At 43.2% G+C, this 16174-nt stretch overlaps 1 protein-coding gene across 2 annotated transcripts in view; it reads left to right on the top strand.

Annotated features, from left to right (window-relative positions):
- Window positions 1-16174, top strand: part of KCNMB2 (potassium calcium-activated channel subfamily M regulatory beta subunit 2) — a 197204-nt gene that overhangs the window by 52544 nt on the left and 128486 nt on the right. The window lies entirely within an intron of this gene.

Genomic DNA, 16174 nt, shown 5'->3' with positions numbered 1-16174 from the left:
GTTTCACTTTGATTCACGCTGACACTCTCTCTCCCCTTGCAACGAGTCCGTGTGATAATCGTGTTTGGGGTGTCTGTGGCAGTGTGTGCTGTGCGCGAGATGTAAGCGGAAGTGGAAAAAAGTGCGTTGTTGAGTGCCTCTGTAGAAGACGAATGTATGGGCTGTTCATGTACATTATTGAAAAAGTTTGCCTGAATGAAGGAGCCAAAATGGTGTATGAGGTTCTTACGCTGCTTGCGTGTTGCATGGAACTATTGAAAGATGTGTATGTACCGTGTGGAGAACAGGGTATTGTTAGTTTGAAAAAAAGGCATACTAATGAGAAACTGATGAATATATTACTAGCCTGAACCACTAACACCGCAAATGCAAATTAATCATCCTAATGAGGCCCTTTCGCCATTTCAGTGTGAGAAATAGCCCGTTAATTGCACACAAACTGCAATAATTAATAAAGGGAACCGCCATTATTCATTTAAATTATGTTTTTCCACTGCTAAATTACAAAAAAAGGCTCCCCCTTGCCCAGATTAAAGGCAATTGTGCTGTACATGTGAACACTTCCGAAATCACAGATAGTACATTTCGCCGTCGTTGTTTGTGTAACAGTTGTCTACACGTGAACCTGGTGCTGTCTCGTCACAGATACTACATCTCATGGTATTTGTGTAGCAGTTGTGATTTACGTGGTACGTTTGGAAACCTTGGCCTGTCACATCACAGGTTTTACAGATCACCATAGCACTTGTGTGGCAATTGTACAATTGTACACATAGCATAAAGTGAACATTTTTGTGCGGTACATGTAGTAAATTTGAACGTTGCATTTAACACATGGCATCTCACTGTGATATTTGTGTAGCAACTGCTGTGCAAGTGGTGACATTTGAATATTGGTCTATTGCATCACATTTAAAGCATCTCATTGCACTGTTTGTGTCACAGTTGTGGTGTGCATTATCCAAGATAATATAAACCACTGACGTTTTTGTGCGACCCCCAATGGTGTTATATATATTGTACTATTCACATCCCACATCATACATATCATCGCAGTCTTTGTGTGACAATTGTGATGTACGTGGTGCACAAGTAAACCTTAGCTTCAGTGACAATTAATATCACTAGGTGTGTGTGTGCCAGTTGTGCGTGCACGATGACCCAGTACACTAGCCTCTGCCATATCTCTAATAGTGCCAATCTCCCCAGTATTTGTGGGGCAATTGTGGTGTACAAAGAATCCTTACCCTCTAGCAGCACTCATAACACATACCACCATGCAACTTATGAGACCGTTGTTGTGTACAACTCTTACAAGTGTAGCTTTCTCTTGTACAGTGCAGATAATACGTATGTGTGTGCGCGTGTGTTTGTGACTATTGTGGTGTCAATGGTAAATAAGTGAACCGTTGTCTGTCTCATCATAGATAATACTTATCAACACATTATGTGTGACAGTGGTGTATTTGTTATCCAAATGAACCTCCTCCTCCTCCTAGAGAGGAGCACCTCATCATCATCATAAAACTTTTATTCGGTTACATCTTTGCGAAACCATAAAAAGTACAAAAATAAAACACTACAGTGCATATAAAAATCACAGTGTCGAAGTACATTTAAAAACAATTGTCACTTAAATCCATTACTAACAATAATTCATTGGCAGACTAAACAGGAGCACCTACTACACATCACTACTGTGCGTGTGTAACAATTGTGATGGGCCTGGTGCATTACTCTACCTTCCTCTCGTGCTGTGCAGATAATGCATATCAATGAGGTATTTATGGGTGAAACATAGTGTATGCAGTGTACATAAGACTTTCTTGAATCACAGAAAATACAGTTCAGTAAAGCATTTGTGTGACAATTGTGTCGTAGATTGTGTACATGTGACGCACCTCCATCACATATATTATAGATCACTGTGGCATATGTGTTACAGTTGTGGTACACATGGTGTACATGTGTCTCTTACTCTGTTGTATCATAAATAATACATTATACAGCTGTATTTGTGTTTTGTAAGACTGGTTCATCCCTTGGCTGGAAATATGGATATGAGATAGATTCTAAAATCTTCATTGTTAAGTCCCTGCTGGTCGCATGACGAATAGTCAAATGAAACTGCACAACACATCAACATTGAATTACACACACATCGAGTTCAACTCACAGATCAATACTTTTGATTAGGTACTAACTCTTGAACAAATAGCTAATCAATTCGCCCTAATCAGAGATGAACCTATTAGGCAAGATTATAACTGTGCACAATACAAGTCAAACAGGACTGTTGTTATGTAAATAAGTAAAAATGTGTCTATTTGCAGATACGTTTTAAGAATTTTTAAAAACCTAAAAAAGTAATTGTTAAGCGATAACGTGATGATTTTCATGATTAACATTGCAGACTTCTATTGTGACCTTTAGGTTACTTGGTGAAATTCTAGGAGGGTCAATTCTGCATTTCATCCTTGTGAGATTGATAAATTGAATAGCATGATAATTGAAAAATAGCAAAATCTGTAATAAACAGCATTTATAAATGATATAAGCTCTGCTAGTTAGCAAGTTATTTTTATTATGCTATTCATATAATGCTAAATGTTGTATTGTCTAAAACATTTTTAAAGAGCAACACAGTTGACAATTGTTTATGTTCTTTTAAGCAATTATTTAACTGTATTTCAGTAGAACGAGAATGCCATTTTAAGGCATTTTTCAGATGTACGGAGGGTTTAATAAATTAAAATGTCATAACATGTTCAGGTACATGAGTAACATTACAATATATTAAAAGATGATGTATTATTTGTTTACATTTAAATACAAAAAGATAGGTTTATTTGAATTCTATGACTCTCATTCCATGGGAATTTATTTTTATATAATTTTTTTTAGGAGCTGAGCAAGCAATCAATGAAATTGACCTGATGATTCTGTACCTTGATGAATCGCAGTTCATTTAAAAACCACATATCCCAAACCTGCATCCTCAAAGGAGTTACCAGTGCTTGAAAACATATAAGATACAGTTTATCGGGTAGCCTCTGGTCAGAAATTAAAAACCTATAAACCTAAAAGTAGCTAAATCTCTAATAGTTATCTAATAGTTATCAGTCACTGTGGTGAAGTAGGATTTTAGTCTGTTGGGTATCATTTTAAGTAGCACTGAGCTTTATAATTCAGCAGACTCATCACATACTAATGTACCCAGTACAGTAGGGCTGATTCCCAAAAGTATTTATGAGGGCAAGAAATAGTACCATAGGATTACTCTTTCACATACTCTTACATGCATTTGTTAAATCGGCCGAAATGTCCAAATCCCTGTTAGTAAAGGTGCAAAGAGGGCATAGCCCTTTCTATTTGTATGAACTGCATAGGAGTATGATCTTAGAAATTCAATGTTATTACAATTTTTAGACGTTTTGGGGTGATTCTCATATGAATTGAAGAGTACATAAAAGAGTACTACAGGAGTACTCTTTTATGTACTCGTATACATCTACGTGATGTAGCCTTAAAATGTCTAACGCCCTATTAGCAAAAGTTCAACGAGGGTACAGTATTTTCTATTTATACTAATTGTAAATAAATGTGACCAGAAAATTCACATTTGAGATATTTTTGGGCCGTCTGCAAAGGCATGTAAAAGTTCATATATAAGTACAACAGGAATACTGTTTTTCATACTCTTAAATGCCGTGTGTATCAGCCCATTATGTCTATATCTAAATCACTGAGAAAAGAATGTTTCTGCACATGCCATATACGTTTAAATTGCTCTCATATACAATCTATATAGTTTTGCATTGAATGGTCGTAAAGAATTTGCTTAATTATATGCCCGAACAAATCTATTCAAACTTGAGTTTAGAAGGGTCACTGTTTGAATTACTTTTTTAAGACGAGGGATTAAAAGCCATATTGTAAAAAGCAGGTTGGTTTTTACCATTCTGTTCAGATTGTGAATATTTTTCCCACCGTCCTAAATCGTGGTACAATAATCAAACTAACACATTTAGGTTTCCAGAATTCAATTAATCTTATACAAGAAGCTTGAAAATCAAACAATTGATTATTGCTGGATCGAATTATTCCTATCAGCATTTAAAAAGGTCTGATTATTGACAGAAAAGATTGCACATAATGTTAACAATCAGATTTTTAAAGATAAGTTAAGTTTAGTTGTCTATGAGATGCACAACGTAGCTATTTTCCAACGGCAGAAAGGTTGGCAGATCGTGTGACTGTATTCACAGCAGATAGGCATGGCGACATACATCAGTTAGGTGAAAAGAAAGGGAAAGGGTGCCCCAACTAACGTTTGTGTGGAGTAAACAAGCAATACAATCAAATATACCAGAGATCCTGCTTCCCAACAAAAAATTAAAAATTTAGAATTATTCAGAAACACATAAGTGGTCTGTGACAAAGTGTATTACATTTAAATAAAATACTTAAATTAAACCACCTCCCATGAAGTAACAGCAAGAATGCACAAAATGTTATTTTTATTAATACATGTAGAAACATATCTATATTCCTTTTTTGTTCACCAATACTATATAGCAATTTATTGTAGAAAAATTAAATTTCCTCAAGACAAATATATTGGCCGGGAGAGAGAGTAAAGAAACCAGATGCTTTGGAATTAATTTCAATACATCTCTGTTGTGTGAATCACCTCCTTTGCTCGAAAGTTTATTCTTTCAGGAATTTTTATTAAGGTCAGTAAAAGGAGACTATGGATGGTCACTTTTGTTTTGGTGACAATGTTTCTAGGTATAGAATCTTCATGGCTGAAGATTTGTCACACAGAGGTCCACCACTATGTAAAGCATGGTAGCACAGCATTCTTTCAGAAATCTGTAATTTTGTCTTATGCCTTTGTAGTTGTAGTGCTGAAATGATTCATTTGATGATATGCGAATAAACCTCCCAGTTCGACTGTGTGAGTAGAAGTTGTTTTATATTAGCTCTTGCGCCCACAGATGTTGTTAACTGCATTTGGTATGCCTTTTTACTATTGTTGTATAGGTGGGCATTCAAACATGCCCAACCATCTGATTTTCCCAACCATCTGATTTTTTAGGCTACCCCAGCTGTAATCTCTACTAGTTAGATCAGTTTGGATATATTTTTTAGGATGGAGAAGGTTTCTGTTTAGTAGAAAGAAGATTGATTTAGTGATCAAGGCTGGAATTGAACATTGACGACTTCTTTCCCAGTTGCTGGGGTCCCCAAGCAAGGGAGGTACAGCGGCATATATCAGTTTGGCTAGAGATTTATATACATGATGTTTTAAGGTGTTTGATGATCAGTTATAGATGAAATCGCTTAGCACAGTGGAGGGCTGAGGCTGGTATTAGTATTGTTGTTTTGGGAAATTCCTCTTCTCCTGAAGTGGCAAGTTAAGAGTTTCTTCCATTTCCTTGAATATAAGAACACTGTGTCTGAAAAGGTGTTTGATAACAGCAAAAGTCTATTTGATCTGTTGCCACTAGCCTGTCAGTTGACCTGCACTCATGGTTATACATGGTCCCCAGTACCTGTGCACTTCTTATTGTATCTAAGTGTGATTTCTTTATTTAAATCTTGAATTTCAACAGTTAGGAGAGAGTTTCTTTTGAGTTCCAATCAATAAGTACATCTACAATAGTTTTTAACGAGTGATTTGTATTTCTTCTCTGGTTCTTATTTTGTTTTGATTGTAAATTGTATGACTTCACATCTCGGTGTTGTTTTTTACACACCCTGTTAGTCTTTAATGACAACAATCTGTTACAAGTACTTTCAGTGGTGGCAGGCACCACCCAACACCTCCAAAAAGAACCAGCAAGCTGAAATTGAAAGTATCAGATCCAGAAAATAGATGTGTCTGTCAAACCTGAAGTTGTTTAGCATTCTTGAAGGATCTAAAAGAAGCTAGAATAAATGTGTGTATAACACCTCCACAAGAAGATGGCTTGATGGAGCTCATATTTTGCACATTCTGTTATGAATTCCCAATACGCACAGGATCACGTTTATTCAGAATCCTCAATCAACTAAGGGAGACCAGTGCTGGAATTTGAATATTCAGAAAAATAATCACTGCATGTTTTCTCTAGGACTTCAATAACTTGATGCTATAGACTAACCATAAATATTTAATTTTAAAGGGCATTAGGCATATTTTCTCCTTAGCACTTCAAGGCCTAGAATTCACTGGGTTTGTGGAAGTGGTTGGCCTGTTCTCATGCATGCATGAATCGTTATTTCCTTTGACCCGCCTGCTATTTCTCGAACTTTCTCTTGGAACCATATTTTCTTTTTAAAGCTACATTATGCTTTTCTATCTGCTCTGGAATATATTCCTATAAGCTGTATGTGCCTAGTGTTGCGGTTCTGTGAGCTTAGCATCAGCAAGATGGTTGTCTAATGAATTACCTGCTTTCCATTCTTCCAGTTTTCTGGATGCTTGAACAGAGCACTCAGCCATGTCTCACATCTTTGTGAATATTAGTAGTGTCACCAAAGCAATTCAAATGCTATATGAGCATAGCTTCAACATGATCAGATATACATTGTGTAGCAGCTACTTACATTTAAAAAACACATCCTGTGTAGATAATTTATCATCTACCATATTTCTAGAAAGAAGATGCACTTGCCTATAGACTTGGGGTAGTGAATCATTGACAGTACTTCATGAAATCTGTAATAGGTGGCTGTTTTTGCCTGTGAAGGTGTCTCTTGAAGGAGAGAAACAACTGACTGGATGTCATCCCTTATGACATTTCCAATTCCCAATGTCTGTTTCAAGTTAAGTAGCTCATTACATTGTTACGGTTGGACTAACCTCATTTTCTATTAAAAAAAACTTCAGTACCTATAACTCTTCTCTTACTTACAATACCATTAGTCTGTTCTCTAAAATGGAGATAGTGGTTCTTCTTCTAATTTTTATTTTGAAATATCGTTTTTAATTGTTGACAGTACATATAAAGAAAAGTTACACTTGATAAAGCCCTCAGAACCAGTACAGCAATCATCTTGTATGATCTTACCATACTGACACCTTTTTTTAATATGCCCCTTTAATAATAATAATAATAATAATAATAATAATAATAATAGGGGCATTTGTAGAGCGCTGAGTTACGCACACCGGCGTGTCCCCGCGCTAAGATGAGAGAGGCGGAAAACAGGGAGTTTAGCTGCAGGGCAGGCAGTTATCTGACGTAGAGGTAAGTTTTTAATTTAGCTCGGAACCTAGTTTCTGCCGGTTCTAAACGTAAATCCACCAGGAGTTTGTTCCAGTGGTTTGCCGCTAAATACCTAAAAGATCTGCCTCCCATGCGGGCTTTCTTCACCTTGGGGATCCTCAGCAGTCCCCCACCCGCAGATCTTAACGCTCGGGCAGGTTCATAGGATTCAATCAAGCTCTGCAGTGGTCGAGGTGCCCTGCCATTCAAAATCCTATGGCAGGTGCAGAGGGCCTTGTACTCAACTCTGCTCCTCACAGGGAGCCAATGTAGCTTCTGCAAGGCCTCCCTCGAAGGCGCCCTTTTGGGCAACCTGAGGATCAAGCGTGCTGCCGCATTCTGCAGCACTTGAAGGCGACCAAAACTCTTCCCCGGTGCCCCCAGGTATAGCAGGTTCGCATAGTCCAACCTTGCGGTCACCAATGCATGTACCAGGGTTTTGCGAGCTTCCATAGGCAGTAATTCAAGGACTTTCCTCAGCCTTTTCAGGACTCCAAAACACATGCCCACCACACGGTTGATTTGGGGCCCAAAAGTGAGACCCGCATCAAACCATACTCCTAGGTTTTTTGCCTCCTGACAGGGGGTGGGGGTCGGTCCTAGACAGGATGGCCACCAAGCCGACGGCCAAGCAGACTGGTCTCTCCCCACCACCAGCACCTCTGTCTTGCTGCCGTTGAGTTTCAAACAGTTCAGAGCCATCCAATCGGCAAGATCTTTCATGCACGATCGGAAGCCATCTGCAGCAAGACAGGGCGCATGCGACAGGGAGATGACCAACTGCGTATCATCGGCATAAGATACCATTTGGAGGCCATGAATCTCTACAATGGAGGCAACAGGCGCTACATACAAATTAAACAGGTCGGGCTCAGAGACGAGCCCTGAGGCACGCCCTGGCCCAAAAGTACCCCTTTGGAGTAGCAGTCGCCCTGCCTCACTTGGAAGCTTCTTCCCGTTAGGAAGACCTGGATCCACCTCAGCGCAGTGTTAGCGATGCCGCCTCTGTTCAGACACTGTAGCAAGGTGGAATGTGCTACAGTGTCGAACGCCGCGCTGAGGTCTAACAGTATCAAGGCCATTGTTTGCCCCTCATCTACACCCTGTTTCAGATGTTCTGTTGCCATCAGTAGGGCAGACTCTGTTGAGTGGCGAGGTCTAAAGCCAAACTGCGTAATATGGAGCAACCCTGCCTCCTCCACATATTCCATAATTTGGGTGTTTACCACCTTCTCAGCCACTTTGGACAAAAAAGGCAGGAGTGAGATGGGCCTCAGATTTTCTAACACCTCAAAACTAATGTGAGGTTTCTTCCGGAGAGGGAGCACCACTGCCTGTTTCCACCCCTTAGGTAACATGCCAGACTTAAAGGAGACATCCTGTACGTGCCTTATATAGGGCTCCAGGACCTCCAAGCTGTCCCCCAACCGTTTATGGGACACCGGATCCAAAGGGGAGCCAGATTTTACAGAGAGACATACCCTGACTAGCTCTTCAGGAGGGGGAGTGATGAAGTTTGTGAGGAGCCCCAAAATCTCCGTGCCCTCAGATGTTACCTCAAACTCAGCCCCTGTGGGGGGAGGATTAGGGAAGGTCGAGTAGATCTTTGCGACTTTAGTGGAGAAATAGTCGGCGATGCGATCGCATGTTTCCGTCGAACAAATCTCCGGGTCTGCAGACGAGTCTATAGTAGTCAAAGACTTATAAATGCAGAAGAGCTCCTTAGCCGAGTTCTTTGCCCCTAGAATTTTTCCTGCATAGAAGGCCGCCTTCGACTTTTTAATCAGCCTATGATGCTGCCGCCTTTTTTCTAAAAACAGTTCCCTGGCCTGAGTGTCATACGCTACCCTCCATGATCTTTCCGCCCGCTTACATTCCGCCTTAGTCCGCCGCAGCTCTCCATTGAACCATGGGGCTGATCTCTTCATGCGGCCGCTCGCGGATGTTCGGCAGAGTGGTGCGGTATGATCTAGCGCCTCTTTAATGCGCCTATTCAGGTTAAAATCAGCCGATTCTATGTTCTCTCCTCCTGGCTGGCCTTCCCGTGTCAATGCTTCATTAAAATCCTCCAAGGAGAATTTTGCCCACTTCCTCCTCAAATAGTTCAGGGGTGCCTGATGTTTTCAATATCAGCCTTTCCCAGTTTGGTGCCCAACCAACATAACAGTTGTTCCCATGTAAAGTGACGGGTATTCTTTCCTCTTGCAACATGAATTTTATTTTCAGATGATTAAAATTAAAATTCCATCACTATTCTCAGTTAGATAATTGTGATTAAAAGTGATACAGTGAGCATGTAGGTGATCCTAATACAATGTGCAATCTCTTGAGCTCCACTAAGTCCCTTTCCTGTAAATATGTTTTATACATTTTTAGTATTTCTTCTTTCAGCTCCTTCAAGAACACCAAATAATTTCAGGTTTGACAGATACATCGGTTTTCTGCATCTGATACATTCAATTTCATCCTGTTGATACTTTTTTGAGTTTATGGATCTGTTGTATAATATCCTACCACTCATTTATTAGTTTCTGCATTGTATTTCTTCAAATGATCAAGAACGTTTGAGAAATAGATTAATTCCTTCTGCCATTGTCGAGTCCCGCATCCACTTTAACGCTAATTTGCCTTTAAATTCCTCATACTCTGGTTTTGTCCATAAAGGCAACCTTTTTGACCACGAATGACTGGCTTGGAGCCAGTGGTTGGTTCAGCAGTATTTCAAGTTCCTTCTGCTTGGAGACATTGAGAATGTATTTGTTTTCCATGAATGGTATTTGTTTGTGTTCCATGGTATCCACTAGCCAAAGCAGTTCAGTAAGGTTGTTGTATACGTAGTTGTTATCCATCGCGTTTAGATAGTCTCTCCTTCGTTATTGTATTTGTTTGTGCTAAGACAAAACAGTTAGTTCTAAAGGAGAATATAGTCGTTGACCTCTGTCCGAGGGCTATTTTCTTTCTGGCGTACACCTTCTGGCACTCTGTGTCAGTGTCCTAAGTTATCAAATAGTATTGTGAGAACCCTCTAAAGAGGTGTTCATTGTTTCTAATTGAAAGAAGATGGATAATATTTTCAATGTCTTATTACAGGCTGTTCTTCACTGGAATATTTGTTATCCTTATTTTTTTTTTACTTTATTGATGGCTGTTCATTTAACACAGCATTCGCCTACAACCCGGAGGCCGACTGCTATATTTATAAACATTTGTGTATAGCATGGCACATCAGTCCTTCGGAGAAGTTATACTTCAGCATAAACATTTCACCATTTATTAAATAACATATCAGCCTGTACCAAAAGTTTCAGTGTACGTCTTACTTTTATGATTTTTGTAAACTTAACTCAACTTGTTACTCGATAGCTTAATTATGCAGTTCATACCGTTGAATTGTACATCTCTAGGTTCATATGAGTACGTTCTGACTGTAATTTCTCTTCACCTTTCCGCCCGGAATTTCCTCTGCCCACCACCCTTCCCCCGATCTCCTTGTCCTTACCCTCCCCGAATGTTAACCCCTGCTTCGAGTTCAATCTATATCTTCCTCATCCTCTGAATCGTCCGTCTCATCTTCTGATAAGGGTTCACAGATATCCCCACGATAGCTGTTCCACGGAAGCCATAGTTTGTTCCATTTCTTAGGGTTAGCCCTTTGCGTGTACACTGATCGTTCAATCACCATAAGCAAATCTACATTCCTACACCACTGTGCTCGGGTTGGGACCTCTATTGCCCCCCATTTCTGCCCTATATCACGCTTGGCCACCATCAGTCCTATAATAGCCCATTGTTGTCCCTTGCGTGTCAGATCATTAGGCCCCCATACATTAAGCAGACACATGCGTGGCTCCGGCGCAAGTGAGACCTCAAGAGCTTGTGAAATCGTACGTAGTACTTGCCTCCAGTATTCCGCAATCAAAGGACATTTCCAGAGTGTGTGGAATAGTGTCCCTTCCTCACCACAGCCCCTGAGACAGTATGGGTGATCAGCCCTGTTGATCTTGTGAAGTGTAGTCCTCGTGTAGTACACCCTATGTAGTATTTTAAATTGCACTAGCCTAAATCGTGTGGAGATACCGGCTTCCCTTGGGGAGGCCGTGGCCTCGTTCCATTCCGTTTCATCCATCTCTGCTACTTCCCTCTCCCACTTCTCCTTCAGTTTTTGCAGTGGATCAGGCATATTATTCAATAATTTCCGATATGTAAGGGAGGTGGCGCTTGTTTGCATGTAGTCTGTCAAGAGGCGATCCTCCAATGGGGATGACTCGGGTACATCCGTACCAGCCTCAATCGCTGATAGTAGTGCATGTCGTATTTGTATGTAGCGGTATGTCTCTGTAACTCCCAGGTCGTACTGCTGCTGCAGCTGTTCAAAGGGGAGTACTCCGTCTCTAGTCCATAGGTCACCTACCGTGGATATTCCGATATTATCTCATTGCATGAACCCTTTGCTCTGCCGTAAGTTCCCTAGGGCCTTAGTGTCCCACAAGGGCGTGAGTTTAGTTATGACACCCCCCCCATTTCAGTTTCGCCTGGGCTTTGTGCCATATCGCTAACGTGTGCTTGGTGGGTCCCATGAGCTGTGGCAACAGGCTCTTGTTCTATAACGGGGCTAAAAGGCTGTGAGTACCCAGCTGCGCTCTGTCTGCCAGATAGGCCGGGTCAGTTTGCGGCACATGGAGCCACTGGTTGATAATCTTGAGGTGAGCCGTCCAGTAATACAGTTGCACGTTTGGTAGGGCTATCCCTCCACTGTACCAGTCTCTGACCAATTTCCCGTGTGCTACTCGGGCCGGGCGGTCACCCCACAGCAGCCCAGTTATTGCCGATGTCACTTTGCGAAAGTATGAGGGCGGGACTAACACCGGTGTATTTTCTAATACATAAAGCAAACGCGGTAGTGCCTTCATTTTAAATAGGGGCGCCCTTCCTAGTAACGTCAGCGGGAGCATTTTCCAATGTCTCGCGTCCGCCTGAAGCCGCCTGAGCGGCAGTAGTAGGTTTAGGTCGTAGAAGACTTTACTGTCTCGGGTGATGGCTATCCCCAGGTATTTAAATGTGTCGGTCGCCACTGTCAAGGGACAGTCGGCTGGTAGGGCCGGGGCGGGGCCGCTAAGTGTATATATTACCGATTTGGTACAATTGATTTTGTAGCCAGAGGTGTGACCATGCCGTTCACACAGTGCCAGCAGCATCGGGATCCCCTGTTCGGGTTCCGACATATAAATCAACATATCGTCAGTATATAATGAGACCCTGTCTTCCCAAGTTTCGACCCATCTTATTCCTCTCAGGAGCTGGGATGTTCTAAGTACCACTGCCAACGGTTCTAGGGCTAGCGCAAACAGTAGGGGTGAGAGCGGGCATCCCTGTCTTGTCCCCCTAGCCAAGGCTATGTCACGGGAGATATGACCATTTGCCGTCACATGCGCCACCGGTTCAGTATACAGCAGACGAATCCACGAGATAAATCTCGGTCCGAAGCCCATATGGTCCAATACCGCAAAAAGATAGTGCCACTCCACCATGTCAAATGCCATCCTGGCATCCAGTTACAGAATAGCCGTTGGTTCCGTTAGTGACGGCGCCCTTGCCAGCGCTCCATGCAATCTTCGGAGATTATGCGCCGTACTCCTGTGAGGCATGAACCCCGACTGATCCGGATGGATCAGGTGTGCCATGTGTGGCATCAGTCTGGTAGCCAGCAGTTTCGCCAATATTTTGGCTTCTGCGTTGAGGAGGGAGATGGGACAATAGGACGAGGTCTCATCCGGCGGCTTACCCGGTTTCGGGATTGCCACAATGGTGGCGACTCTTTGGTCCCTTGCTCATTGCACCATCAGGATTCAAGCAAGCCAGGCCGAAGACGGCTGAAATGCCAGAAACCGGTCCCCGAAAGCTTGTTTCCTTCCCAGTATAAGAATTGGCTTGGTAGTCTGGTCTGCCCTGTTCCCATGATGCACTGGGCCAGGGCCAGACTAATTTGCATGTAGCCAGGTTCTGAGCTGGGATAGTGCAGTGAGCTAAAAAACGGTGATGGATCAAGCCCTGATCTTTGGACTGGGTAAGAGTGGTCTGCTTAATTCAGACACTCTGTTCATCACCACCCCCTTTTCTGAATCATTTTGTCCACCAGAAGCGTGGAAGGGTATACTCAGATGTGAGTCCCTTGCTCATTGCACCATCAGGATTCAAGCAAGCCGGGCCGAAGACGGCTGAAATGCCAGAAACCTGTCCCCGGAAGCTTGTTTCCTTCCCAGTATAAGAATTGGCTTGGTAGTCTGGTGTGCCCTGTTCCCATGATGCACTGGGCCAGGGACAGACTAATTTGCATGTAGCCAGGTTCTGAGCTGGGATGGTGCAGTGAGCTAAAAAACGGTGATGGATCAAGTCCTGATCTTTGGACTGGGTAAGAGTGGTCTGCTTAATTCAGACACTCTGTTTATCACCACCCCCTTTTCTGAATCATTTTGTCCACCAGAAGCGTGGAAGGGTATACTCAGATGTGAGTCCCTTGCTCATTGCACCATCAGGATTCAAGCAAGCCGGGCCGAAGACGGCTGAAATGCCAGAAACCGGTCCCCGGAAGCTTGTTTCCTTCCCAGTATAAGAATTGGCTTGGTAGTCTGGTCTGCCCTGTTCCCATGATGCACTGGGCCAGGGACAGACTAATTTGCATGTAGCCAGGTTCTGAGCTGGGATGGTGCAGTGAGCTAAAAAAAAACGGTGATGGATCAAGCCCTGATCTTTGGACTGGGTAAGAGTGGTCTGCTTAATTCAGACACTCTGTTCATCACCACCCCCTTTTCTGAATCATTTTGTCCACCAGAAGCGTGGAAGGGTATACTCAGATGTGAGTCCCTTGCTCATTGCACCATCAGGATTCAAGCAAGCCGGGCCGAAGACGGCTGAAATGCCAGAAACCGGTCCCCGGAAGCTTGTTTCCTTCCCAGTATAAGAATTGGCTTGGTAGTCTGGTCTGCCCTGTTCCCATGATGCACTGGGCCAGGGACAGACTAATTTGCATGTAGCCAGGTTCTGAGCTGGGATGGTGCAGTGAGCTAAAAAACGGTGATGGATCAAGCCCTGATCTTTGGACTGGGTAAGAGTGGTCTGCTTAATTCAGACACTCTGTTCATCACCACCCCCTTTTCTGAATCATTTTGTCCACCAGAAGCGTGGATTGGTATACTCAGATGTGAGTCCCTTGCTCATTGCACCATCAGGATTCAAGCAAGCCGGGCCGAAGACGGCTGAAATGCCAGAAACCGGTCCCCGGAAGCTTGTTTCCTTCCCAGTATAAGAATTGGCTTGGTAGTCTGGTCTGCCCTGTTCCCATGATGCACTGGGCCAGGGACAGACTAATTTGCATGTAGCCAGGTTCTGAGCTGGGATGGTGCAGTGAGCTAAAAAAAAAACGGTGATGGATCAAGCCCTGATCTTTGGACTGGGTAAGAGTGGTCTGCTTAATTCAGACACTCTGTTCATCACCACCCCCTTTTCTGAATCATTTTGTCCACCAGAAGCGTGGAAGGGTATACTCAGATGTGAGTCCCTTGCTCATTGCACCATCAGGATTCAAGCAAGCCGGGCCGAAGACGGCTGAAATGCCAGAAACCGGTCCCCGGAAGCTTGTTTCCTTCCCAGTATAAGAATTGGCTTGGTAGTCTGGTCTGCCCTGTTCCCATGATGCACTGGGCCAGGGACAGACTAATTTGCATGTAGCCAGGTTCTGAGCTGGGATGGTGCAGTGAGCTAAAAAACGGTGATGGATCAAGCCCTGATCTTTGGACTGGGTAAGAGTGGTCTGCTTAATTCAGACACTCTGTTCATCACCACCCCCTTTTCTGAATCATTTTGTCCACCAGAAGCGTGGAAGGGTATACTCAGATGTGAGTCCCTTGCTCATTGCACCATCAGGATTCAAGCAAGCCGGGCCGAAGACGGCTGAAATGCCAGAAACCGGTCCCCGTAAGCTTGTTTCCTTCCCAGTATAAGAATTGGCTTGGTAGTCTGGTCTACCCTGTTCCCATGATGCACTGGGCCAGGGACAGACTAATTTGCATGTAGCCAGGTTCTGAGCTGGGATGGTGCAGTGAGCTAAAAAACGGTGATGGATCAAGCCCTGATCTTTGGACTGGGTAAGAGTGGTCTGCTTAATTCAGACACTCTGTTCATCACCACCCCCTTTTCTGAATCATTTTGTCCACCAGAAGCGTGGAAGGGTATACTCAGATGTGAGTCCCTTGCTCATTGCACCATCAGGATTCAAGCAAGCCGGGCCGAAGACGGCTGAAATGCCAGAAACCGGTCCCCATAAGCTTGTTTCCTTCCCAGTATAAGAATTGGCTTGGTAGTCTGGTCTACCCTGTTCCCATGATGCACTGGGCCAGGGACAGACTAATTTGCATGTAGCCAGGTTCTGAGCTGGGATGGTGCAGTGAGCTAAAAAACGGTGATGGATCAAGCCCTGATCTTTGGACTGGGTAAGAGTGGTCTGCTTAATTCAGACACTCTGTTCATCACCACCCCCTTTTCTGAATCATTTTGTCCACCAGAAGCGTGGAAGGGTATACTCAGATGTGAGTCCCTTGCTCATTGCACCATCAGGATTCAAGCAAGCCGGGCCGAAGACGGCTGAAATGCCAGAAACCGGTCCCCGGAAGCTTGTTTCCTTCCCAGTATAAGAATTGGCTTGGTAGTCTGGTCTGCCCTGTCCCCATGATGCACTGGGCCAGGGACAGACTAATTTGCATGTAGCCAGGTTCTGAGCTGGGATGGTGCAGTGAGCTAAAAAACGGTGATGGATCAAGCCCTGATCTTTGGACTGGGTAAGAGTGGTCTGCTTAATTCAGACACTCTGTTCATCACCACCCCCTTTTCTGAATCTTTGGTCAAGGGGCAGAATTCCCTTTGCT

The sequence above is a fragment of the Lissotriton vulgaris genome, chromosome 11 (assembly GCF_964263255.1).
Source record: "Lissotriton vulgaris chromosome 11, aLisVul1.2, whole genome shotgun sequence".
In the NCBI taxonomy this organism is placed as follows: domain Eukaryota; kingdom Metazoa; phylum Chordata; class Amphibia; order Caudata; family Salamandridae; genus Lissotriton; species Lissotriton vulgaris.
Note: the sequence above shows the minus strand (reverse complement) of the source record. Positions and strands in the feature narration are given on the sequence as shown.